The 27,468-nt window shown below is 44.7% G+C and overlaps 1 long non-coding RNA gene and 1 other non-coding gene across 3 annotated transcripts; one reads left to right on the top strand and one right to left on the bottom strand.

The window, feature by feature from the left end:
• Nucleotides 1–1,075: 1,075 nt before the first annotated feature.
• LOC146890445 (uncharacterized) lies at nucleotides 1,076–27,372 on the bottom strand. 2 transcript variants are annotated; one of them, XR_014998857.2, is made up of 3 exons: nucleotides 27,215–27,372; nucleotides 5,162–6,590; nucleotides 1,076–1,769 (listed from the first exon to the last, which is right to left on the bottom strand). It is a non-coding gene; the product is annotated as an uncharacterized LOC146890445 (long non-coding RNA). The 2 variants fall into 2 exon arrangements; XR_014998856.2 differs by lacking the exon at nucleotides 27,215–27,372 and having other exon boundaries at nucleotides 5,162–7,278.
• On the top strand, nucleotides 27,349–27,455 carry LOC125395133 (U6 spliceosomal RNA). The gene has a single exon (XR_007230460.1). It is a non-coding gene; the product is annotated as a U6 spliceosomal RNA (small nuclear RNA).
• The last annotated feature ends 13 nt before the right edge of the window (nucleotides 27,456–27,468 follow it).

Raw genomic sequence — 27,468 nt, forward strand, 5'->3', positions numbered from 1 at the left:
TGCCCAAGCCTTCATTCAGTCACATGAACTGAACAACCTTTGATGTCCTGTAGTGGACGTGGTTTTGTTCCAAGGTGATGTATGTGGTCTGTTTAAACCTCTGATGCTTTTCTTTGGCTTCAGTCTGCTTCTTCCTGTTCATGCCCATCATTGTTTGTTCTCAGAGAGACGTGGGCGTGTCTGTGCACTCCGTGTGTCTGCATGTGTGATGTGTTATGTGGCTGTGTCTTTGCGTTCCATGTTTCTGCGTGTGGGATGCGTTGCTGTGGGTATGTCTGTGTGTTCCGTGTGTCTCCATGTGTGATGTGCTGCACGGGCATGTCCACACACTCCGTATGTCTGCATGTGTAATGTGTTGCTGCTGTACAGAAGACTCTTACTTAGCCTTAGCTTTTGCGTCTTTAGACTGGACGTATCTGTGTGTTCTGTGTGCCTCTGTGTGTGATGTGTTACGTGGGCGTGTACACGCGCTCCGTGTCTGCATATATGATGTGTTGCTGCTATACAGAAGACTCTCTTACTTAGCCTTGGCTTTTGCATCTTTAGACTGGGCGTGTCTGTGTGTTCTGTGTGTCTGCATGTGTGATGTGCTTCGTGGGCATGTCCATCCACTCCGTGTGTCTGCATGTGTGATGTGTTGCTATATAGAAGGCCTTGGCCATTCCATCTTTATTGGATGTGGCATCCATTCTATATTGGAGTGACTCCAATATACCTTCTGGGTTATTTCCATTAGCACCGTGGTCTGCTTTGCATCAGGAAACCACAGAAAATTTGTTTCTGCCATGGCCTCATGGTTGCTGTTGCTTTGCCGTGGGTGCAAGATATGATTTCCTCTGTCCACGTGGACCTTTCTCTTTTTCTCTTACAGTTTCATGGTGTCATATAAGCAGGGAATGTGAATGCTACAGGAGTTTAGGTCATACCATGCTGTAACAGTTTTTAAAATGTTACACCTACTTTACAACTGAAAAGTTGCTCGCTTTTGCTTCAGTTCTTCTCATAGAGCCATTTCCTTCTCTTTCTACTGAAGCCATTTATTTTTTAATTTATTTTATAAGAAAAACTAGTCCTATGTTAGCAAAATTTTTATTTCCTAAAATAACCTTTTTTACAGAAAAAAATCAAGTATTAGGAAAGAAAGAAAAGAAAGCTTCGTCTTGTTTGTTTGTTTTTTCCATTTAGAGAATATAGTAGTCCTCACTAGCAAAGAAAATTTAATCCATCCCTTCACAGCTCTGGGAAGCACACAGAGAATAGATTTCACATCTAAGTAGTTTTAGCGCGTCATTCCAAATGAGTAAAAATTAACTCATTTTAAGTTAATTGAAGGAGTAAGAAGTCCTTGTGTGGTTTGTCCTCAGCTTTCCAAGCAGTCCAGGACTTGTTTTTAAAATCTTTTTAAAGGAAGATTTTTGAAACGTACTTTTCGGTTGCGCTTTGAATGGAAATGCTTGACGAGCACCATCCTCCATGATATCATGAGCTATGGTTAATCCTTTGTAAAAACCTGATGTGGAGTTTTGCTGTCTGTCCGTGAAGTAAACATGGCCTTCTTACTCTATAATGTAGCAGCCGTGCCGGAGGCGCTGAAGTTGGTGGCTCACTGTCTGTGAGTTTTTTGAAGATTCTCAGGTGATAGCAACACACTGTTGTGAACCATGGTGGTTGACCTTCCATGCAGGGTTCAGCCTTCCTTTGCGAGTCATACACAGTCTTGCATTAGGATTTAAGACCTGGAAGATGCTTAGGATGCTGGTAGCACTATTCTGTATGAAAAGAAAGCATAGAATTCTAAGTCCCGACTAATACCTATTTCCTTTGACCGTTTATGCCCAAGTGACCTAACGCAAGACTCTGCAGTGTGGAACATAAAGTCCTGTATGAAGATGTGGACAAAAGAAACGAAGCAATCACAGCTGTAACCCCAAGTTAGCTTTTCTTTTTCTTTGATTCACTCTGTCATGTTTGCATTAGCCAAAGATACAAGAACATTAGCAATTCATATGTGTGAGAAACCCAAAAGTGAGTATTAAATCAGTAAGCCAGAAAGCAGTAAACAGTGGAATCCTGGGAAATCCTGCTAGCAATGGGAAGTCTGATACAGAAAAAAATGTTGAAAGTATTATCTTCAAATATGAAAGTTAATTTGTATCTACTGTAGATATGTATGATAAGCCTTATCTGCTTTTATACACACTGTGTGTGTACCTCAATGACCTTTTTATAAACCTGAAAAATGGTTGATTTAATAATTTGTTATGTAAATACAAAGTTGTCTATAAATTGGAAAATGTGATGCCATAAGGCTTCATAATATACAAATGTGTTTTGTAACATTATGCCTTCATGAGTTAAGTGTAAATACTTTGAGCTGTCTGTGTAGGAGGGTAGTGGTTTACATCTCACTCACCTTTCAAATGCATATCTTTGTCCAGATGATTATAGCATCAGAAAAACAAAATGCCCTGAAACTTTTCAATGTGAAAAGCAAATATGGCTCTGGTTTCCCCAAGACCCCTTTTACGTGCAAAACCGTTGAACTGTGCTAAATACCTTGTATCATGAGATTTTCGTAAGATACTTAATGGTCTATACCAGGGACCCACGTAGGAAAACCTCCCAAAGGCAGCTCTTCTACTTGAGAGACAGCCCACAAATCTTTCTTTGAAACATGAAGAAGGGACAAGCCCCAGCCTTCTACTGCTTTGCAGCTTAGTCTTTCTGCTTTGCTCCCAGGGGCCCTGGGAAGTACGATGTCGATGAATAGGCCTTAACTCTTGCTCCTCAAGAATCCCACAGGTGTTACCTCAACACAGGGCTTTCAGCGCTGGTACTAGTGACACCGGGGGCCAAGTTGTCTCTTATTGAGGAGCTGCCTTTCGTATTCTCAGACATTTCACAGATCCCCTCCCCTCAGCCCTCTCAGTGACAGTAGCACGCTATCCCAAGTTGTGACAATCAAAAGTGACTCCAGACAGTACCAGATATCTGCTGAAGCATAAGAGGGTAGAGATTCGAATTAAAATTCAAAACAAAACACTGCCTAAGTTGAGCCCATTTGGGACCCCGTGTCCGTGCAAGGGCCATGTGTCTGTGTAAACTATGAATAGGCTTGCATTATGTAACAATTGGTAAACTGATTCCAGAAGCTGCCAAAATTGGTGCCAACTGAATGTGTCTTGACCCATCATGGCTAAGGAAGTGAATATATTAATTTCGGCCTCCACTTTGAACTTGGTACTTTTCAGGGGTGTCCAGCATCTGCCATCTACAAATGCACTGAGCTAGATTCATAGCTATCCTGGGGCACAGTGCCACCGGGCTGCAGATTGGACATATCTGCTCAATCGTGAGATCCAAGATAACCATGACAGAGATGCCAGCTTAGAAGAGTTACCTAAGTACATGTGACTCAGAGTCTACAAGAAGACCCAGAGCCCACATAGAGTAACACTAGGATCTCTGTGGGAGTGGAAGGCTTCAAGGTGTAGGGGGTAGATGCTTTCCTTGGAATAGATGGGGTGTTTGCCTACGGGGACCGTGATACATCCATGTTCTCTACAGTTGCCGTGTTCAGGCATCAGGAGGTTTTGGTTTGTCCTCTCAACAATTCTGACCGAAGCAAATCAGAAGATCATAGAGGTATCGTTGCTATATTCATTCTCTTAATAAAGCTTGACTATGTGCCATTGTGTTTGACGCCCTGTGTGAAGCAATGGAGATCTGGTAAGCAAGACAGGCCCATTCTCTGCCCTCACTAAACCGATAGCGAGGACAGACAAACGTGTAAGTATGATGATTGTAAGGGATGGGGGCATGACATGTCTGCTCTCTATGGGGATGAAGGCTTAAAGCACAGTTAGTGGAAAATGAATAGAAGTTGGGCAAAGTCAAGAGTGTAATACATGAGAGTGTGTAAGTGTGTTAGCTACATCAGAGTAGTGCATGGTAAGGCTTGGGGGTTAAAGAAAATGTGAAAGAAAATTCTGGAAGAGCCCTGAGAGCCTGGCTAAGTACATGATTTTTCACCATGTATTGATAAGGAACTGTTGTATGGACTTTTTTAAAGTCTAGGTTTGTGTTTTAGAAAAATTATTGTGACTGCAGTGTCAAGAACCAGCGATAGGCTGAGCCTGGTATACAACTAGTCCAAAGCTGAGGCAGAGAGATCACAAGTTCAAGACTGCAAAGCCTGGGCAACTGAGTGAGACCCTGTCAAATGACAAGTGAAAAAAAAAAAAAAAGATCTGGGAATACCGGTCAGTGATAGAGTTCTTATCTAATGCTTCTGAGGCTCTAGGTTCAAATTCCAGTAACACACATGCACATATGCATATACACACACAGGCACATACAAGCACACACACACACACACACACACAAAATGAAGGGGGTTAAAACTAAAGAGCATGAAAATTTCTGAATAACATTTTCGAATTCAAAAACTTCCTAATTGTTTTATTAGAAAATACCAGCCTAACATAATTTTTCAGATTACATTTGTCAATCAAATACCATTCCAGTCTTGAGCTGTATGGATGTGTTTCTGTTTCTAATATAGGTTGAACATTCTTTTTTTTATACTGATTTTATTGAGCTATTTATATTTTTTCTGTTCCCCTTCTTTCCTCTCCTCTCCCGTCCTACCCTCTCCCATGGTCCCTATGCTCCCAATTTACTCAGGAGATCTTGTCTTTTAGGTTGAACATTCTTAATCTGAAATATAAAATCCTCCAAAATGCAAAAGTTTTTAGTGAAAATTTCCTATCTTAAGTGCAAAGTTCTACACCTAATTTCATGTGAAGACTCACAGTCACAAGTCAGACACAATAAAATTCTTGTACTAAATTGTCTCAGTGTGTATGTATGTGAAAAGTACACACACAAAAAAATTCAATTTGGGATCTAATTCCCAAGATGCCTCATTATATATATGCAAATATTCTAAAGTCCAAAACAACCCAAGCCTAAAAGACAGGTGACCCCCAGCATTTTAGGAGCAGGATCTCAGCTGCAGTCACGGGGACACATTCTGTGTGTCCTGCATCGCCTTTCTTTCCCTCCACAGGTAGGAAAGCAAATGCATTTCTATCCTGGTTATCAGAGGTGGGGAGGTTTAAACCCTAGAGCATTGTTGCTAGAGTGGTAGGACACTGACCAGAATGTGCAGGTAAGTGCTGTCGGGTGTGGACTTTGGGGGTGAACGCCTTGTCTGTCCTCCTGGGAAATAAGAGGCTGCGATGGAAGGCGCAAGATCCTCGAAATACACGGTGAGCACGGGAGATTCGGGAAGAACAGCAAAGTAGATGAAAGGTGATCAGGGCCCAGAACAGGTCCTCTGACTGCTGGACCTCCACCCCAGAGCAGGCGAGAACACAGCCTTTCATCAAGCAGACCAGCCCGTGATGCTGTATGTATTCTGCAAACATCCCAACCACAATTAGTCACTTTCTGTATTCAGTGGGCAGTGAAGTTAGGGGCTTTTCAAAGCTCATCCTGGTTTTTTGAAAATAGACAAGCACTAACAAAACAAACAATAACAGATACTCAATCCAATGGCTTCTGGCCTAGCAAATATCCCTTCCCTCTAACATGAGGTCATGTACACAGAAGTGCACCCCCTTACAGAAGCAGTCTGTTATTATGGTTACAAACTGGGCCCTAGAGAGTCCTAATGGATGTGCATTCAAAATGTCCTGATACTAACTGGTAATTTGACTTGGGCAGGTTCTTCATCTGAAAAAAAAAGAATAATGGCACTTGCCTTATTGTGTTAAACACTGGATGACATACCACAGATTAAACTCTAGTGATAAACTCCATACAACAAGCGCTATGTAAGCTTAATTATTATTTAAGATAGTTGTATATGCAATGCTTAATTCTATCCACTTTAATATAGAAGCTAAGCTCCTGGTCCTTCCACGAGCAGACGGGAATGATGAAGGCTCAAGTAAGTAGCGTAAATACAGGTTTTGACTACTTTAATGGATCCTGCTGCGTGTTGTTAAATGTATTCTCTTATTTAACATGAATACTCAGAATTATAACCAAGCTAGGGTTAAGAAGTTCCTAGAAGGTTTGAGTATGAGAGTTGAGAGGGTATAGGTTGGGGTAGGTTCATAACTCTCCTAGGATTAGCTGTACACAAAAGACTAGCACAAAATGAAAAAAGATATTAGACTGAGAAGTGCCTTTAAAAGAGAAGAAAAGACACGTATAATGGTCACATCTGTAAATGCTCTTAGAGATAATTTCTTAATTGGGAATTCTTGTCTACATAGTATGCCCAGGTTGTTGCACACTGTTAAGTCGTAGGCACACCTTGCTGTAAAGAGAAACAGATACTCGCCAGTGATGGAAAGGTGGAATTGGACATTGACTCCTAGACAAGGCCTCCATGGGGTTTCCTGTTCCATGGGGTTTCCTGTTGGTGGAGCTGCCTGGGTGTGGGAAAGGCTCCTGGGGAACTCAGCTGGGAGGGCTGCTCGGCTCAGCTTTCCTTTCCAGGTTCACCTTCAGTGGCTTTCCTTGCCATGAAGAGAGACTGCAGAAATGTCTCGTGATCCCCTTTTCAGGCTCTGCCCCTATTTCCAAACACATAGTGATTATTTTGAGCAGGTAAGTTCCTTCAGATTTCAACTTAACTTGGAGACAGGAGCTCGTGATTTCAGGCTGATTCTTACTGCTGTGGTTTATCTGTCAAAGAACAGAAAACATTTCACAGGAGCTGGGGAACAAGCATGCAGAAACTGAACAGAAGGATGTATAGGCTGTCTCTGGGAGAGCCATCTTTTGGGCAGGAGTCACTGGAGGCTGGGAACTCCCTCCTCCCTTCTTTTGGCTTCTCTTCTACTTCTTTCCGATGACCAGTGATCATGATCCCAAAGGAGCTGAGGCATCTGGGAAAGGGGCAGAACCACACATTGTCACTTTGAGTGTAATCGAACCTCATGCCCAGAAATTGCCACCAGGAGCTCACAGACTTCTGAATGGAGAAAAAGAGATGGAAAGTGTGGTTTGGGCCTCAGGGTAAAACAATTCCCCTACCATGCTTCCCCTCTTAGTTAAGCTAAAGTCTTACTATGTAGCCCTGGCTGACTGAAGTCCAGATCTTCCTGTCTTCATTCAGCTGGGATTGCAGGTGTGTATCCCCACACCTGGCTAGCCTTCTTTTCCCTAAGGCAATGGTTTTCACCCTTTTTAAAACCAGGAATTCCTGTCAATAAAATAAAAATAAAATTGAAGGTATACTATGTGTGTGTGTATAGTCTTATATATCCTACTGTTCCCTTTTAAGAGCACTCAAAACAGAAATGGAGAAACGCTGAGATAAGCTGAGAATGACTCCTCATCTCCTCCATCGCACTGGGGCTGTGTGCGTGCAACTCTGAGGAGCCCTCGTCAAAGCAGCAAGACACTAGGTTATGGCATGTTGCTCCTCTTAGTATTGTCAGCAATAAATGCAAACAGTCAAAGCTCATGGGAAAGAGACCCAGCTTTTCTTAGGCTTCGTTGGCATCCTAAGTAAATGGTCATAGAACAGCAAAAGGAAGCAGAGACTTCTAACATCTTGGTGTGGGAGGTCCTTCTGTATATGTGCTGCTTTTATTGGTTAATGAATAAAGAAGCTGTTTCAGGCCTGTGCAGGGCAGAATAGAGCTAGGCAGGGAAAACTAAACTGAATTCTGGGAGAAAGAAGGCAGTCAGGAGACACCATATAGCCACTGCCAGGAACAGATGAACCGCAACCTTGCCGGTAAGCCACAGCGTGTGGCAATACACAGATTAATAGAAATGGCTAGTTTAGGATATAAGAGCGAGCTAGAAATATGCTTAAGCTATCTGTCAAACAGTATTGCAAATAATATAGTTTCTGTGTGATTATTTAGGGTTAAAGCAGCCGGGAACGAACAGGCAGCCTACTCCTAACAACAACATCTGATAACTAACATGGACTGTTTGGTTTGAGAATGACCTTGATATTTCTATAAACTCAAACTATCTATCCAAATATATCTCCCTGGATCTTAGGTCACTGCCAAGCTGTTATTTGCTCTGAAGAGTCATCCACCCAGTATACCAGAGAGCTACCAGAGGCCTGGGACTTCTTTTGGAAGAACGGGAGGGAGCCAGGGACGAATCCAGAGAGGAAAGATGGGAGGAAGGGAGGGAGGGAGGGAGGGAGGGAGGGAGGGAGGGAGGGAGGGAGGGAGGGAGGGTAAAAGGATACCATACCACTGTAGAGCCTCCAGCTCATAATTTGACCAGGCCCCCTAAACTGTATTCCACACAGCCCAGTCTTGGGATTGGGGGAGGGGGGTCATGGATGTTAAATCACAAAGGCATGGTATTGTGGAAAATATGTTGAACTGGGTTCTATCCCTAGTTCTGATGTTAGGTGTGACCTTGGCCAAGTGCCTTGGCTTCTCTGAACTTGGATGCTTGCATGTGTACCTCAAACAGCATACAGAGTCATCATGAGATCCACATGAGCAGGCATCTAAAGGTAAACAGAAAAGACTGTACAAATAAAGTGAGAATTAGTCCAGGCCCATGCATTAAGACATTTCAAGGCAGAAAAATATTTTCCAGGATTTATCATCCTGAGGAATTTTCTCTTTGGGATGCCTTAATCTGAACCCAAAGTGCTGTAGATGTTCTAAGCTTAAAGAATAACCAGGTTGGGGGCTGGAGGATGGCTCAGCACTCGAGCACCCAAGTTAGGTTCCCCACACCCACATGGTAGCTTACAGGATTGATAACTACAGTTCCAGGGGAACCAACACTTCATCTGACCTCAGGCGCTGAATATACATTATATATATGCAAGCAAAACACATATACACAAAAAAATTAAATATTTTTTAAAAAAGAATAAGGCAGGGTTTTAGTTAGAGTTTCTTTTGCTGCAAGGGAACACCATGACCAAAAAGCAAGTTGGGAAGGAAGGGGTTTATTTGGTTTACTCTTCGATATTCATCTGCTCATCCCTGAAGGAAGCCAGGACAGAAACCCAAAGAGGGCAAGAGCCTGGAGGCAGGAACTTATGCAGTGGCCCTAGAGGGATGCTGCCTCCTGGCTTGTTTCCCATGGCTTTCTCACTCTGCTTTCTTACAGAATCTAGGACCACCAACCAGAATGGGTTTGTCCCTCCCCCGTTGATCACTACTTAAGAAAATGCCTTACAGCCGGTTCTTACAATTGTGGTTCCTTCCTCTCAGATAACTAGTGTGTGCAACAAGATGACGTAAGACAAGCCAGCACACCTGCAAACACAGATTTTCTGGAAAGTAATTTGTTGACCGATGTTTCTGTCCCACCAGGTCCCACAGCTGTTTAGTCCCAAATAAATCACATAGAGGTCTACATTAATTATAAACTTTAGGAATCTAAATATTTTAGGCAATTAGCCCAGGTCACCCCTGTAGAAAGTAGTAGATCGGAACCTGGAGAAACTGGAATACAAGCACCCACCCACAAAGCCCAAACTGTAACATTTCATTAACCTATTTTATATATTTGTAAAGTATCTGAAATGTATTCCTCCAAGTTAATACCTTACATATATAACATACAGCCTCACATACACAGGTTGTATGAGTTTATGCTGCTCATAATATAGAAAAAATATCTTTCTCAGGTGTTAAATTAGATGGAGACTCCTGTAGAGGAGTTTGCCTTTGAAGGAAAGACTCCATGACGACCACTTTGTGAGGTAGCTTCGGTTTGGAGGACCACCCCTGTCCCCGATACCAGCGACCCGTGCATTAGCATATGGATGTTCAGGGCGATGTTATTGCGAGGTGAGCAGAAGGAAATTGGAGACAGACCTAGTTCAAAGTTCTTAGACCACTGGAGGTGTGCCTTCCAAGGGGGTTGTGGGGAGCTCCCTCTTTTTCTCTTTCACTCTCTAAATGTGTAATGAGTGCCCACTCCCCTGAGAACTGCAGTCTCAGCACAGAGCCACAAGCAACAGGGCCAGTGACTGTGAACTGAAACCTCCAATAAGCCCAAATTAACCTTTTCACCGTAGACGGCAATGTGATACAGTGACAGAAAACTGGCTGCCGCACAGGGTAAAAAACAGGCCACCAAAGTCAGCTTGCTGGGGAGGAGGGAGTTTCCTGGAACAAGGGGTCACTGAGTGTAGGGAAGAGGAAGCAGGAGGTAGAACCCTTCACATCCCCCCTCCCCCACTACACACCTCCATCAGGGATCAGGAGGAGAGAGACTTCAGACCTTTAAAAAGTTGATTTCTGCGAAGAGATTTACAAGATCGCCTTGTGCTGTGAGAGCCGAGTGAACACTCCCTGAAGGTGAAATTGGGGGGAGGAGGGAATTATCATGGATTTGCTGTAATTGAATTTCTTGTTATGGCTAGTTTCGAGGCTGTGTTTTATACCAAGACTCAGTTCATGATGATAGAGATGGACCTGACTTCTGGGTTCTTAAACCACACACTCTAACAAGCAGTTCACGGGCCGACAAAATGAACAAATTCATTAACCATTTCAATACCAACCAAAGCGTCTTCATCCTTCTCAGCAACTGGCATTAGGACAGCTCTGCCCCCAGGAAGAACAAGCCTCCATCAAACATGTGTTCCTGAATGCCTGTGCCTTGTACCACAGGCACAAACAAGTGAGCTTCAATAGAACTAAATTTGGCCTTGAGAGCCTCTTCACCTTCTTTTGCCCACTCTGGATACCAGGAATAGGAAAGTGAGTCTCAGTCAAACCCCTCAGTCAGGCATGGTGGCACACAACTATAATCTGAGCACTTGGAAAGCTAAGGCAGAAGTGTGTGTTATTTCAGTACCAGCCTTGGCTACAGAGGCCCTATGTGAAAAACGTAACAAAGAGAGAGGACTCCTCAAATGAGTCTATGAAATCAAGGCCACGTCCCTGAAATGAAACCAGTACTATGGTGAGAACCACACAGATATTCTCTGGGTTTGACAAGGAGCCTTCTGAATTATCTCCGGCTCCACCCCCTACAGGCAGGGGCAGCAACCTTATCCTCTGGGCCACTCTAAGTCACCTCTGGGCTTCCTGTTATTGATTCCTGGCACCTGCCACCACTTACTACAGATTCCTTGTCGGAAGTCTCAGCTCTCGGGGAAAAACAGCCATGAAACACTAAGTGTTGATTGTTTTCTATAAAATGCTCTGATTTCCTCTATCAAGCTCAGAAAGTTCTGGCTTCATCGTGTGGTTTTGTAGCTTCCTGTCTCTACCACTGTTGTACTCTGAAGGCAGCTGTGTTTCTCCTTCGGCAATGAACATGCACAGCGCCGGAGGGGGCAGACTTCTGATTCCTTCTCATATTTTGAAAGTTAGTTTCGTGCTCATAACCTCAAATGGACCTTCGCCGTGTGGAAATATGCATTCCTTGGTTCAGTTGTTGTCAATAACACTTAAACAGCCCTTTCTGGTCCCTTTGAAGGACGCTGTCTTTGTCATGTAGGCGTTCACAGTCAGCTGCAGTTCCGAAGTGGGAAATCTGAGGCATTTGGTAAGGGAAGCTCAGCCTGGCTGTCAGGCAGCACAGGAAGCAGCGGAACTGGTACACAGGGTGGCTCTCTGTGTCAAGTGGGTAAAGGGCTGAGGGTGGTTTCTGTGAATATTTCCATAAGACAAATAGAAATTCACGGAAGTGTTTCTGTAGGAGTGGCTAGAGGGGACAATCGGGCGCAGCGGGCTAAGAGTGGAGAGAAGGCAGAGCCATTGGGAAGGATTGTTCTGATATGGTGTATGGGAGAGCAGGCTCCTCCTGGGAAAGGCGGAGGTGAGACGTGGTAGCACAGACTGATGGTGTAAGCGCAGGAGCTGTGTGCATCTCCTTGTGTTACCGTTCTGTGTCCAAGCATTGAGTATGGAGAAAAATGGTTCTCTCCTTCACTTGGATGACTGAACGGAGGTGGGACCTGATTGGAGGAAGACCTAACTAGGTCTCTTTGACTGGTCAGACAAAATGATGAGTGTGGAACAATCAAGTTTTGTTGACTGAGGTTTCTGTCCTGCCCAGTCCCACAGTCATTAAGTCCCAAAGAAATCACACAGAGGTCTGCATTAGTTATAAATGGATTGGCCCATTAGCTCAGGCTTCTTATTAACTCTTATAACTTATATTAGCCCATTATTCTTGTCTATGTTAGCCACATGGCTCGGTACCTTATTCAGCAAGGCAGTCATATCTTGCTTCTTCTGTGGCTGGGTCAGGACTACAGACTAGGACTTCCTTCTTCCCAGAATTCTCCTGTTCTCATTGACCCACCTCTACTTCCTGTCTGGTTGTCTTGCCTATACGTCCTGCCTGGCTACTGGCCAATCAGTGTTTATTTAAAATATAATTGACAGGATACAGACCATTGTCCCACAGCAGAGTTTCTTCTGGTAGGAACTGTGAACCAAAAGCTACGAATAAAAGATTCATTCTATGGACCCTTGAACTGAAAAGACCAAGTTGATGAGAATGGAGTGGCTATTACTTCCAAAGGACCACAGGAAGTAGTTGGAAAAGAGAACACTTTAACAGCTGTAAGCTGTGCCTGGCAACACACACCTGTATTAGAAAGGCTGACACAGGAGGCTAGCAAGTTCCAGACCAGGCTGGGATGCATAGGGAAACCAGTTGCAGAAGAGAAATAGATGTGATGGTAGAATCAGAGTCCATGAATAGGAGGTATCAGTGGTCCTCGGTATCTTTCTATATTTTAAAATGACTCCTTTATTTCTCATGATAATTATGAGAAGAGAACCATGAGGCCTCCATATGGATTTTATCAATGAGGAAACTAAGACCAAGCTGATTCAAAGCAAAAAGCTGGCTCCTCAGTCCTCAGCCACCGGGCAATTCTAGCAAGACAGGGGTGGCCCCTGGAGTCACCTGGCCCCTGGAGTACTGCCTCCCATACTCAGATGCAGGCTCATTGGGGTTTTCCTTGATTGTTTGATCTTATTCAGGTTCGTCACCCACTGGCCAAATGAGAGGAGAAGCAGGAGGCTCAAGTTCTCCAGGGAGGAGATATAAAGTTACTAAAAGAAGGATGTTGTAGCCAGTGGTAGAGCACTTGTCTAGCACACACAAGCACTAGCTAATCCTAACCCCCCCGACTGTTGGCTTTAGAAACTAACTCCCCTTACAAAGGCACATGGGGTTTCTCTTCTCCCAAAGTTATTTGCGTCTGCTTTAATTTTATCCACAGAAACATTCATTTCACCACACAGTAAATTAACTAACCAAACGAAGCACGTTGGGGGGTTGGGGTACGCATTGTCTCGTGGCTCCACTTTTCCAGCTGGCTGAACCACTAAGGGGCAGAGTGAGACTGAATATGCCATACTTCCTCCTTGCTGAGCCTTGGTTTCTCTGCTGGCTCAGTAGGTCTCCATTGTTTGGAAATGATGTTCAGAGAATTGTGGGTAATTGTTTGCACCCTGTTTCCATTGGCTGCTCATTAGGATTATTTTCTTTTATATGGATTAATGGTTCTAAATTTGTTTTCTTGACTTTTTATTGGTATTTCTTACACTTCTGTCATTTTTTTCCTGGGTGTTTTATGGGCTTGTATCCATCTTCTTCAAACCTATATTCAAGATTCCTATACACTTTGCAGCACATGCAAAACATCAACTCAAAATGGACCAAAGACTGTAAGACTCTGCAAAAAAGAGTATAAACAAAGGTATAAATCTTCATGACCATGGATCAGGCAGTGGTGCAGTAATAGTTTTAATTTTTAGATGCAACACCAAAATTAGCAAATAAAAAATGTTGTGCTTTAAAGGGTACTGGCAAGAAAGTAAAAAGGCAACAGAATGGCAGAAAACTTTTTTTTGAAATTATAAAAGAATTTTAATCGAGAATATATAATAAACTATTACAACTCAGAGAAAAAGACCCAACCCATGAAAAATGGGCAGAGGATGTGAATAGAGTCAAAAGGTAAATAAATGAATGGTCAATAAACACATGGAGGGATACTTGATGTGGGATTCCTCTCTGTATCCTATGAATACCATTGGTTAATAAAGAACTGTTTTGGGCCTGTAATAGGGTAGAGCAGAGCTAGGCGTGGAAAACTAAACTGAATGCTGGGAGAAAGAAGGCGGGGTCAGAAGACATCATGTAGCATTGCCAAAGACAGATGCCGGAACTTTACCTGGTAAGCCACAGTCATGTGGCAATACACAGATTAATATAGATGGGTTAAATTAAGATATAAGAGTTAGCTAGAAGTATGCTTAAGCTATTGGCCAAACATTATTGCAACTAATAAGGTTTCTGTGTGGTTATTTTGGGTCTGAGGTGCCAGACGGCCAGGAAACAAACAAGCAGCCTCCTTACTACAGATATTCAGCATCATTAGCCCCCAGGAGAAAACAAATCAAAACCACCTCATACACATTATCAGGATTGCAGTGGTAGTAATTGCAAAAATAAGCCCACACAAGCACTAACAGGTGCTGGCAAGCAATAGAGAAATTGGAATCTTCAGGTTTTATAGGTGGGGCTTTTAGATGGAACAAGCAACTGCTTTGAAAATAGTCTGTCCATTACTTAAGTGGTTAAGCACAGTGTTTGTTTATGAAACATCAATTTCTCTTTGAGGTATATACATGCTCGAGAGTCTCACCTATCTCAGAGGTCACATAATGAAAACATAGAAAGACTTGTCTGTGGGTGGTCACAGCATTATTATTAACAGCCTATAAGGAAATATGTCCAACTAATCAATGAATAAGCAAAATATGGTGTATCCATACAATAAAATATTATTTACCAATAAAAATAAATGAAAGGCTGGTGGAACAACATTGAAAACATCATGGTAAAAAGAAAAAAAATCCACAGAGGACTATAAACTGTATTGTTTAACTTATGCGTACTATCAGTACTTGGTTCATCTGTAGAGACCCGAAGTGGTTGTCCAGGACTTGTGAGAGGTGGGAGAAGCACTGGGGTGTAGTGAATGGGACCTGGATTTTCTCACAGGGACTGGAAAGTCTTTTCATGTGAGGATGAATGAAAAACACAGTGACTAAGTACATCCAAACGATCTGAATGCTTTAAGTGGGTGGATTGTATGGCATGTAAATTATATTTCAGAATGCTATTTGAATAATAAAATCCTGTGTGCTGTGTAATCCCAAAGAGCAGAGGCCTGTCTTACTGTAACACAGGAAACCACTTGAACAGTGGTTTATGGAAGAGCATTGTGATGCTGATGTGATGATCGTGTCTACCCTGCTTTGCATTCCTCTGAGATTTTCTTTATAGTTATTTGAATCTGTCTTCATTAAAAAGAAAAGAATTTACTATTTTAAGCTTACTTTTTAATCTTGGCAGCAGTGATGTGGGATTCCCCTTTGTATGCTGTGAATACCATTGGTTAATAAAGAAACTGCTTTGAGCTTATTGCAGAGCAGGGCAGAACAGAACTAGGTGGGAAAAACTAAACTGAATGCTGGGAAAAAGGAGGTGGAGTCAGGGAGAAGCCATGTAGCCCCACTGAAGACATATACCAGAGACAGACACTGGAACTTTACCTGGGCTGAGCAGTCAGGAAACAAACAAGCCTCCTACAACCAATTGGAGTGCCAATGTGGTTGGCTGTATCCATGTTAAGCCTGAGAAAGCTTGGAAAAGAATTCTAGACACAAAATAACAGAGTTAAGCATGGATTAATGTCATGGTTCCTTTAAGAAAGGTTTTCCTGATTCAGCAGTATCAGAAAAAAAGTCACCTGATTTTGAAACTGTGGCTTCCTGGGCCATGCTGCCAACAAGAGCTCTAACTCTTTTGGGAGATCCGGCTATGGAACATTTAAATCGGGTTTGTGAACAGACTGCTACAACTTGCTTAATGGTAACATAGACCCACTGTGTGCCTGAAAATGGAGCTATGAGTGTGGCTCAAGCTAAACAGACCTCCACCCCACCATGTTGGGCTGGGCAGAGCCAAAAGGCAAAGCAGCCTTAGTCTTACTAATGAAGCTTAGCTGCTTAATATTTCAAAAAGCAGTCCTGGTCAGAAAAGAATTACAGATATACAATAAAGACAAATTCAGATGGGAAAGGTATCTAAATGGGTCACAGTGATGGATAAATGTACGTAGGCTTGGGAGAGAAAACAAAAAGAAAAAGAATATAGACCGTTATAAAAAGAAGTAAATGGTTTTAAGAAAAGGTAAAGTCTTTAACGAGACAGAGTACAGACAAAGATTAAAGAAATAAAGAAAAATAAGCCACATAAAAATGGAAAATACATAAAAAGTCTGGATAATGTATATTATTGATTTTCTTTGAATTTTTTGACTGTGAATGAGCTAAGTACAAAGAGAAATTTCATTGTATGGGCTACTAATTAAACATTAAAGGTATCTTGACTTCAGAATTTGGGTCTAAGGATTTGTTGCTTTGAACAATAGGTTCTTCTTTTGTTTCCACAGAAGATGAGAGTGTGGATTAATTCTAGACTAATGTGGTTTGATGGATCAAGATCACCTGGAAAATCTCTGTGAATACCCCCAAAATTACTTTGCTCGATAAACAGCAGGAAGTAGTTTGGAGAGAACGACACCCCAATTCTCAAATATTGTTTATAAATGTTTGTTTACATTTAAAAAGGGATAGGCTATAGAGATTTGCATTGGTATGGATCCTGGTTTATTGATACAAATTTAAGGTCAATTTTGTATATGTATATTTCTGCTCTTGATTAAGATATTGTGATTGTGCAGTTTATTTAAAAATGTAATGTACAATTAAATATAGGTTAATAGATAATCATCTATAATAGTCAAGCTTGTAGTCATATTAGTTAAGTTTTCTGGATATATAGAGATATATTTCAGTTAGTTAGGTATTCTTCAAATCTTTCAGAGACCTTCAGAATATAGTATTTAATGTGTTTTAAGAAGTTAGGACTTTTTATGACAGTGAGACACATCTGCTCCTGGCAGCGCCAAAAACTTCAAGAGGAAGATGGGCACTGAAAAGGCTCCGTATGGAGTTTGCTAACCATTTGGGCAAGAAACTTGCCAGGACAGCTTGATGTTACGCTGAAAAACTGGACATATGGCACCAATAGAGAAATGACTTTTGAACTTGCATAAAGATAAGATGATGGCCCTGCGACTACTCAGAGATCTGCTGAATATGGCATTTAAGGTGTTTAATGAGAAAGGCTTTCCTTGTTAGACAAAAATGCCAGTTTCTGCTAGCAGCAGCTGTGGTTACCTAAAGATGGATAACCACAGACTCCACTTGGATTGTGATAATGCTGACCACTGTACAAAAACTGCCCCATGTCTCAGCCACTGCCAGGGCACTGCCACAACTTTGGATACTGTTAGGTTAACTACCCTACTCTACTTCTCCAGAACAGGTCAGTTTTCCCAAGTTCCTCCTTTTTGGAAAAACCTTTCAGACATCATGGGTCTGGTGACCAAAGGTTTACGCTGCCCAGTGTAGCAGCTGAAGGTTTAATGCTGTCCTGTGTGATAACCAAAGACCGACAACTTCTGCCCCCAACAAAACTATCAGAATCACCATGGAGGATCACAGACTGGCTGTCCAGATAAGTTGGTAAGTCTCTGTTACATTAACTGATACAGAGGCCCTTTGGATTGTGCTTCCTACTCAAATGTATTTTTCTCAGATTTCTGATGGTGTTGACGGCTAACTGATGGTTAGCTGTATCACCTTAGCAGCAATAAGCAGACCTTGGCCAATTCTTCAAACCCATTTCATGTGTAAAAATCAGGCCTTGCTTTTTCTAGAATTTGGAGGAACTTTTTAAAGAAGCACACTCACCTTTGGAGAGGACGAGTCAAAAACAATTCCGTAGCCATATTTTTTATGTAACAGGATGGCATAAACAGATTTTTAAAAATATTATTCCTACTCAAAAAACATTTGAACCTCTGTAAGACTGAATTTAGCAACTAGAAGGAGAGGTGAACAAATGGATCCAAGAAGGCTTAGGGATAAGAGATTTTCAGAGTGGAGAGCAGAGAAAGATTAGAGATAGGAGATTTTAGGATCGTTTGTTTGTCTAGCGGCAGAAGAAATGGAAGGTGCCATCAATTCTCCATTGAGTAGTACTGAGGCCAAGTTGCAGACAGGAGAAGAGGCTTAACAAAAATCTCAGAGGCAGAGGAAGACGAAATTAGAGAAAACAGGGAAAAGAGAAGGGTTAGAGAAGGCAGGTGTTAAGAATATTTTCTAACAGAGCCTCTCTGCCGGTGCAAAGGAATCCAATCAGACCAGATTAAGCCAAATTAAATGCCCGAGTTTAATAGATGGCAGACTCCCAGGTGGCAGGGAGCAGGGCAGGGGGAAGACAGAGGGAGCACACACGCAAACCCAAAACCATGTGTTCCTTCTCTGGGTGACCACCTAGATACCCTGTGAGAGGGGTCAGTGCTTGGCAGGCTGGGAGTTGGAGTCCAAGTGCTTGGTAGCCTAAGAGTTGGAGTCCGGACTAACAGCAGGTGGAAAAACCTTCCGAATGGGAAAAGCCCGTGTTTTAGACAGGAGCCAACTGACACAGAGTGGCCAGGAAGGCAGATATGGAGGAGGGAGAGCCTTCAGGAAAGGGTCACAAACAGGGATTCCACCAGAGGGAGGATTCCAACAAGTTCCAGGTGGGAGCTGAGAGAAAGGGTCAAAAACAGGAACTTTACCAGAGGGAGGATTCCAATATCTTAAAGGCCCAGGAAGTCACAGAGGAGTTGCCTGGATGCGCCTTCAGTACTTTAAGGACAAGCTACAGCAAGCCAAAGAGAGGGACAGAGACAGAGCAAGCAGCTCCTGGGGGAGGGAGAGCAAGGATGGGAGAGAGAAGGGCCAGTGTCCTGGAGATTAGAATTTCAATTCAGGGCATCTCCAAGTGACTTGAACTGAAATGTCCCAAATCATAAAGGAAAGGTGTCCCTTCCCATGAGTTGGGTACGCAGTAGGATGAGAGACGCTGCCTGCTATACTAGCCTAACTTTTGTAGCAGTAATATCTCCGGGAGTGGAGAGAGACAGAGCAGGTAGCTCCAAAGTGGCATTCGCGTACCAGGAGAGAGAAAATGGAGGGAAAAGTGGCTAAAGAGGTGGACTCTAAAATTTGGAGTTAAATAAGGTGGGCGACAGAAGCCAGCAGAAACAAATGATCTGAATCACAAGGGAATTTTAAATCAGCAGCTTGGTTCTGTTAGGAGAGTCTGGGCCCCTTAGAAAGGAGTTCATTTATGGCCCTTCCTGGGTTTTAGTACCAAATGTATAAATTGACAGCATGTCAGCTCCTTGGCATGTTTAAAGGGGAGGTTTTTTATTGTAGTTATGAGTGACAGAACAGCCAGAAACATCTGTAAATCCAGATGCAGGGAGAGATAAAGTACACTGAACAGGGCCAGGAGACTGGATCTGGATGTTAGGGAAGTAGATCTGAGCAGTGGGGTGGGGAGGGATGGAGAAGAGAGAGAGGGAGAGCGCAGGAGAGCAGAGGGGGGGAAGGAGCTAGAGAAAGGAAGACAGCAAGAGTAAATACACAAGGAATAGCAGGGCTAAAGGGAGAGAGAGTAACTGCAGAATGGAAGGCCTGGAGCTAGAAGGAGCTTAGGATAAGGAAGGAGATGGATGAGAAGATCTAAGCACTTGTGATACTGAGGGAGCCTGGAGGCCAACTTGTGTAGAACCCAGCCAGGACAAGCTCAATAGAAGCGTGAGTCTCAGTAGTTTACTCCAAGGCAATACCTGGTTCAGATAAAGACCACAAACTGAGGCTACCCAGGCACCACCCAGGAACAGACCATCCAAAGGAAAGTCCTAACCGTCCAACCTTTGTAGATAGGATCACCTGCCATCACACACCTGTGACTTTTCACCAGGACACCCCTAGACAAAAGTCAGTCGATCCTGAACCTTAGAAATCCCTCACCCCCACCTTTGCTACTATAAAAACCCAACACTAACTGAGCTGGGGCTCTCCAATCACTCCAATACATTGGACACATGAAGAGACCGAGTTTGCAAACTTGTGCAAGAATAGAGGCTCTTTGCTTTTACATACAGGACTCGGTCTCCACAAAGGCTCTAGTTGGTTCTGGGGGGACTCCGATATCTGGGTATAACACTTACACTATGATATGCTAACAGGCACCAAGGAGAACCATTTGTCCCTTTTGCCTGTGAGAAAGGTAAAGGCTCCTTTTAGAAGGAACTGGCTTCACAAGCTCCCTAGGAATGCTAGCTTTTGTCTCACCACTAGAATCGAGGAAATGGAAATGCCTTTGGACCTGTCTTTGGCTCTTATGTAGACTTTAATCAAATGAATGAAATCAAGAATTAACAGGAGTCTTGTAAGATATCAAATATGCTCATTTTGAGAAGGTAAAAATTCCTGCTTTTCAGATAGTTTTCCTTCTGTTGTTGCTAACCTAAACTGTTTCTAAAGAAGCATAAGAACCTCTGCCTTCAGTCTCAGACACGTATCTCTGCTTAATTCCAGGCGCTAAGAGGAAAGGCGACATGTACACCAGCCTTGGGACCTGGTGTTGGGAATACAACCTCACACTCTACCCCACAGCAGGAAGCACCCAGAGGCAGAAGTGAGCAACAGGAAGTTGGAAAGAGGCCAGGGCAGAGTTTCCACACTTCTAGAGTGGAGACTAATATCAGTATTCTCTAGAGGAGCAGAACTGGTAGAATGAATATATCTACACACACACACACACACACACACACACACACACACATGATGTGGGAGGTCCTTCTGTCTCTGTGTTGCTTTTATTGGTTAATGAATAAAGAAACTGCCTTGGCCTGTTGTTAGGGCAGAACTTAGGTAGGCGGGGGAAAACTAAACTGAATGCTGGGAAGAAGGAGGCAGAGTCAGAGAGAAGCCATGTAGCTCCCACTGGAGCCAAACAGAACTTTACCCAGTAATCCATAGCCATGTGGCAATACACAGATTAATGGAGATGGGTTAAATTAAGATGTAAGAGTTAGCCAATAAGAAGCTAGAGCTAATGGGCCAAGCAGTGATTTAATTAATATAGTTTCTGTGTGATTATTTCAGTTCTGGGGTGGCTGGGACTAACAAGTGGCCCCCTCCCTACTACACACACACACACACACACACACATACGCATATGTATATATGTATATGTGGTATTTATTAAACTGTCTTCCAAGGTGGGGTCTGGGTAGTCCAACAATGACTATTCACCCTGGAGAGGACAAGAACTTGATTGCTCAGTTCGTGGGTCTGGATGTCTCAACAGTCCCACTAAAGGCCTGGAGCTCTTCAGTCTGTGTTGGAAGCCTGAAGACACTCTATCTAATAGCCACTGTGCAATACCACAGAAACGGGGCGGATGAACTTGCCAGTGAGCATGAGGGTAAGCAGTCAAAAGGTAAGGTTTCTTTCTTCTATGTCCACTGCTTTGGATTTGCACCAGAAGGTGCCACCCACATTTAAGGTGTGTCTTCCTGCTTCACAAGAATTGCCCTCACAGGTGGACCCAGTGCTCACATTTTAGTTGGTTCATTTTAGTTAGTTCCCAGTCAAGTGGACAGCCGAGCTTAGCCAATTCATGACCTGATTCTACCCATTGTTTCAAGGCTGAATTGAGAGGCAGGGGAGAGAGGGCAGGGGTGGGGAGCACTCAGCCAAAGGGATGTGCACACACGTGTACATACACACTGGGACCCTTGTCTGCCTTTCCACAATCTGCTGATAAACGTGTTTACCTAGAAGAAGTATTTGGGCAGACACTCGTGCATATACACAAAGCACACAAATACTGCACAGACTTAAAAACAGAAATGTCTGAAGACATTAACTGCTAAAATCAGAAGAACAACGTCAGACCACAAACCGCAGAGTAGTAGAAACAACATTCTGTTATTCTCTTTTTATTGTTATTTATTTATTAATTGATTTATTGTTTTTTTGAGACAGGGTCTCTCTGTAGCTTTGGAACCTGTCCTGGAATTAGCTCTTGTAGACCAGGCCGGCCTCAAACTCACAGAGATCCTCTTGCCTCTACCTCCCGAGTGCTGGGATTAAAGACATGCGCCACCACCGCCCTGCTTCTGTTATTCTCTTAACACACCTTCAAGATTTCCTGTGGCCCCAATCCGGCTTGACTAGCGGAAAGTTCAACCCCATCTTTTCCAGACTTGAAGGTCCCAGCACCTTCTGCGGCACAGGGCACTGCCAAGCTCTCTGTGTTCCTGTCCTCAGGGTTTCCCACAAGAACGTACTTGCCCTGCATGGTATGGCAGCCTGTGGGGTCCTGCCCACCCAGGGGCACTGAGGGAATCCCAGCAGCACTCGTGGGATTCACACCTCCCTTGGCTTGTCATGTGGCCCCTCTGTCTCAGAGACATTTCTTTCTCCTGTCTGTCTCCTTCTCTGCTCCCCACCAAACACAAGGTATGGCTACTCGCTTGAAAAAGGAGGAAGGAGGAAAGGAAAGAACAGACAGAGGAATACTCTATAGAGCAGGAAGGAATCCAGTATTTTACCCTCAAATCATGAAGTTACACTCAGCAGACGGTGTGAGTTTGAGCGTGGGTGTTGGGACTGTCCTTCCCCAGCCACTGCCTTGCTGACCATCTCCCTCTGACACCTCCCTCAGCACTGCCTAGGGCATGGTGTTAAGAATGACACCCAGGGTTAGGCCTAAGGTCTCCTGGTAGTGAGCCAGCTATTTCCCCTAACCGGTCTTTGTCCCCAGAGGGTATCTGCTAACACCCTCCTCTCCCGGGTCTGAAGATGGTGTGTGGGACAGGTTTGGTGGTCTAGGGATGGGGTGAGAGAAAGGAAGAGAATATTTGGGGACTGTGGGAACTGCGGGAACTGTGGGGAGCTACAGAGCCTGGCGAATGGGGGGCAAGAAGAAGCCTGTAGGTGTGGACACTCTAAGAAAGTTTGCTGGCTACGGTGTCACCTGTGTATGGCCACCCACAGGGTTCAGGAGGAAGAGGAGGGGGCTAGAGAGAGAGGAAAGTCGGTTCTTAATGTCCACAGCCATCCCTGCTAAACCAGGCCCCACGTCTTCATCCTTCCCGGCATGCCTCACTGTTGTTCCAGCTAAGGGTGGAGACGGGCCTTGGGGGACTAGAACTGTCGCTTCAGTTCCTCTGTTCATCTATCCAAAGCCATCATTTTAATGATGGGCATTAAAGAAATGTCTCCCAAATTATGATCCAGGGATCACCCCCTTAGTGCTGTCTAAGGAGTTCATGGGAAGTGCAGATTTCCCAGAATCCCTGGCGTGAGGCTGAAAACCCAGTGTCTGACACCAACTGCCCAGCCCAGGCAGTCGGACATGCACTGACTGCCCCTGGAGGACTACGGGACGCTCGAACCCCTGGTGTATCCTTTGCGTGTCTGCTGCTAGGTGTCTCAGTGTGTATGCAAGAATGTATCGCTGTGTGTTGGGACCATTTGGATCCTGGCCTCCAGCTGCCCTTCCCTGCTAGAGATCTTTACTTCCCTTCTGGTTTGAGTTACTAAAGGCTGTGTCAAAGTTGTTTACCAGCTCTGCTTCTTGAGCACGTGTTGTCTTGACCTTGAGGATCAGAGGATAAGGTTTTCACCTGTTGACCCACTTGACGGTTGGGTATTTATTTATGGTGCTATTGAATAAGGGGCTTCATACCAGTGACTAGAGGTCCATGTCTCTGTCTGTGTGTCTTTGTGTGTTTCAACCTCCAGCCCCTTGTCCTAAGCTCGGGAACTGTATGGTAGCGCATAGAGCACAGCCGGTTGTGGTGTGCGCTGCACCTGTGTCCATGTGTTTCTAATGTGTCTGTGTGCATTTAGGTACATGGATATCTGTGTGCATCCAGACTGTCAATCTATGTGTTCTTGGTGTCAGGCCTCTTCCGGTCCTCTCCTTCCATGACCTCTGGAAGTCCTGCCTGAGGCAGATTTTTTAGCTGCTGCTCCCTGCTTGGAGATCGCAATGAGATGGGAGAGTATCAGTGGACAAATAGCTGTGGGAGGTGGCTCCAGAGCACTAGGCAATAGGCCTAGCTGGAGATCAAGAGCCCACTGTCCACTGGCTTCTCCCCCGGGACTGTGTCCTGCTAACACCCAGGCTCAGGCAGCAGTGTTGCTCAGAAAGCTGCCGAAGCAAAGTGAAGAAGATCTCCCATAAGATCAGACTCTCGCTTCCCATTGGCTTCCTGGGCTCTAGAAAGCCAGGTGTGTGGACTTTACAGTCTCATTGTCTGTGGCTGTCTCCTTGCCAGACCCAGAACACTGAAGAGCCAAGCAAGGGCTTCGCCTCCAGTACAGCTCCTGTGTTCACTAAACCAACATTTGTTTAGTACCGACTGCGTGCCAGGCTCCGTGGGCACTCTCAGCGTCGTAATGACACGCTCATGTCAGGGTCGCAAGGAGCAGGAGCTGAGCTGAATGCTTTCACGCGCCAATTCATTTGAGTCCATGACCAATCATGGCAGCAGGAAGTGTTATTACACTGAGGCGACCCTATGTGACTTCCCATGGTCCAGGAGGGAGGGAGTGGCAGGGCTGACATGAAGCCCAGACCCATAGTTCAGGGCCCCAGCCTCACACCTGCTCCAAAGGAAGGAACAAGGCTCATGGTGGGTCACTGCCAAATAACCTGCCAAACATTTACTGAGTGACCAAGTGTGAGAGGCAGGATTTGAACCTGCAACTGTGTAATGCCAAGGGCCCACTCAGTTTCTGTTGTGCTGCTGACATGAGCTGTGTGTGGGAGGGGGGTGACGAAAGGCAGCTGTGGGTCCTGCTGGCCTCAGGAGAGGCAGGGAGGAGCACAGGGAGCTGGGTATCTGCTGTAGGGGTGGCGGCCAGGACCTGGAGGGTGGAAAGGCCTGGGCCAAGCACTCAGCTCAGGCTTAGTGGAGGAGGCAGCCCTGAACCCCTGAACATCCGTCCAACTCGGCTCATCCAGCTGCTGAGGGTAGGATGATCACATCGGACTCTGTCGCCAGCAGGAAACATCAGGGAACCTCCTGGTGACCCAAGTTGCAAAAGTGGCATCTGGAAAGGCTATAAGGGAGCCTCAGGCCAGGCTTGTTCCACATGCTGGAAATGATTTCTTTTGGGGGAATCCGAATCCAAGGGTTTCTACTGCAGTGAAGAAGCAACCCCTTCCTAGGCATGAAAAGCCAGCCACGGTAGAGCTCGGTCAGCAATCATAAAATGTTCTCTTTTTTTGACACAGGCACAGAATCCTAGGTCTTGACTGAAAACAACCTTGAGGGCTGGGGTGTAGCTCAGTGGTAGAGCCCTCGCCCAGAGTGTACAAGAACCTGGGCTTTATCCTCAGCTATACAAAAGTAAATTAAATAAATGGCATTGAGATAGAGGAAAGCAAAAGAACTCTGCTGAGAAGAAGCAAGGGAGTCAGCAACAGCTACAGGAGAGATCTGAGTTACAGAATATTCTGAGTTTCACCTGGACCAGCTTATAGCACCAAGACATCCACACACAGCCAGTCACTATCCTTCTCCCAGGCCCCTATCACGGGGGCCTTTCAAATTCTTGTACTCAGTCAAATGGGGACAAAAATTTGAACAGCCTATGGTGTTGGCTAGCCTTCCTTTAATAAAGCTCATCTTGTTTGGAAAAACCCAGTGTTAAAGGCTTGAGGCGGTGAGCCCTTTCTTAGTATCAGAGAGGTAGGGCAAATCAGCTGCTTTGAGTCACCCTGACCTTCATTATGTAGTTCCTAAAAGGCAAAAGGATGTGAGAAGGGATGAGGAGAGGAGAGAAGCAGGAGAGGGGAAGGGAGGGAAAGAGGAGAAGAGAGGAGAGGAGAGGGAAGGAGATGAAAAAAGGGGAGGGGAGGGTAGAGGAAGAAAGGGGGGAAGGAAAGGGAAGGGATGGGAAAAGAGAGGAGGGGAGGGGAGGGAAGGGGAGGAGAGGAGAGGAGAGGAGAGGAGAGGAGAGGAGAGGAGAGGAGAGGAGAGGAGAGGAGAGGAGAGGAGAGGAGAGGAGAGGAGAGGAGAGAGTCCTGACTTTTGGCTCTGACTTTGGTGGAATGTAACTAGGTGACTGTCACTTAGTCTAACCTAATGCCAGACCTCAAAGGGGGCCCAAAACTAAACCTTAGAGGCAGAGAAGAAATGGAGTCAAAATATTTGGTGAGTCAGTTGTCTGGAATGGAAGGGATGGAGGAGGTGAGACTCTCCTCTCCACAGAGTGTCTGTAGCAGAAGTCTCTGGCCAGCCTGACACATCCTTGACCTCAGAAGGATGAGAAAGAGGAAAAGGGGGGATGGTTCACTTCAAGGTCACCAAGAAGGTCCCCAAACTCCTTCCTACTGGCAGTGGCCTCATGGCCATAGTCAGTACTAGTATTAAGAAAGGAGAGAGGCGGGGCTGGAGAGACAGTCCAGGGGGAATGGCTACCGGCTGCTCTTGCAGAAGACCTGGGTTCATTTCCCAGCACTGATATGGCAGCTCACAACCATCCATAACTCCATTTTCAGGGCACTTGACATCCTCTTCTGGCTGCCATGGACACTAGGCATGCAGATGGTACACAGACATACATGCAGGCAAAGCTCCTATGCACATAAACATTTTAAAGATAATGACTAGGAGGCCGGAAGTCGCCCTTGCAGTTGGTCTGAAGACACACTCGTCAGCTGCGAATGTGGCTACAAAGTACTGTGGACAGTGTGCTTTAAATGGCAGGACATTACTGCTTTTCATAGTTCTGGAAGCTGAAAGTATGAGCCCAAGAGGTCAGGAGGTTGTTTCTTCTGAGGCCTCCTTGCTGTAAATGGCTGTCTTTATACCCTCTCCCCTCTGTAGGCCTGGCTCCCAAACTTTTCTTAGAACATCGGTCATATTGGATCAGATCCAACTCCAATGACCTCCCTTCATCTTAATCCCCTCTTTAAAGACTGTCTCCAAGTGCAGTCATCTCCTGAGGTATACGCACGCCAATAGGACACAGTTCAGCTCCACAGAAAGAGTCCCGTAACTTCGACAACATGAAGCAACAGGAGAGAAGACACAAGCAATTGGACGTGCAGAATGTTGCAAAGGCCGGGTGTGGGGAGCATGGTAAGGAGACTGCCTTGGCTTGGTCATTCCTGGCCAAAACCTTACAAAGCCCTTCGCTCCAGCAGAACAGAGAGAACTCCTGGAACACGCCGGCCCTAAAACACGCACATTTATAAAATGAAAGCTACTCACTGGTCCCAAGCACTTGGCCCTTTGTCCCACATGGTAGAAACGGGCATCAGCAGCTGGGCATGGTCTGACCTCTAGGAAGAACTTCCAGGAAGCAGGTCCTGGTGTTTCCTCAGAAGTGATAATAAGTCACCACTGTGCTCACTTCGATAGCACATACGCTAGAATTGGAACGATACAGAGAAGATTTGCGTGGCCCCTGTGCAAAGATGACATGCAAATTCCTGAAGCATGACATATTTTTCTAGAAAAAAACA

The sequence above is a fragment of the Myodes glareolus genome, chromosome 21, assembly GCF_982192425.1.
Source record: "Myodes glareolus chromosome 21, mMyoGla1.1, whole genome shotgun sequence".
Taxonomy (NCBI): Eukaryota; Metazoa; Chordata; class Mammalia; order Rodentia; family Cricetidae; genus Myodes; species Myodes glareolus.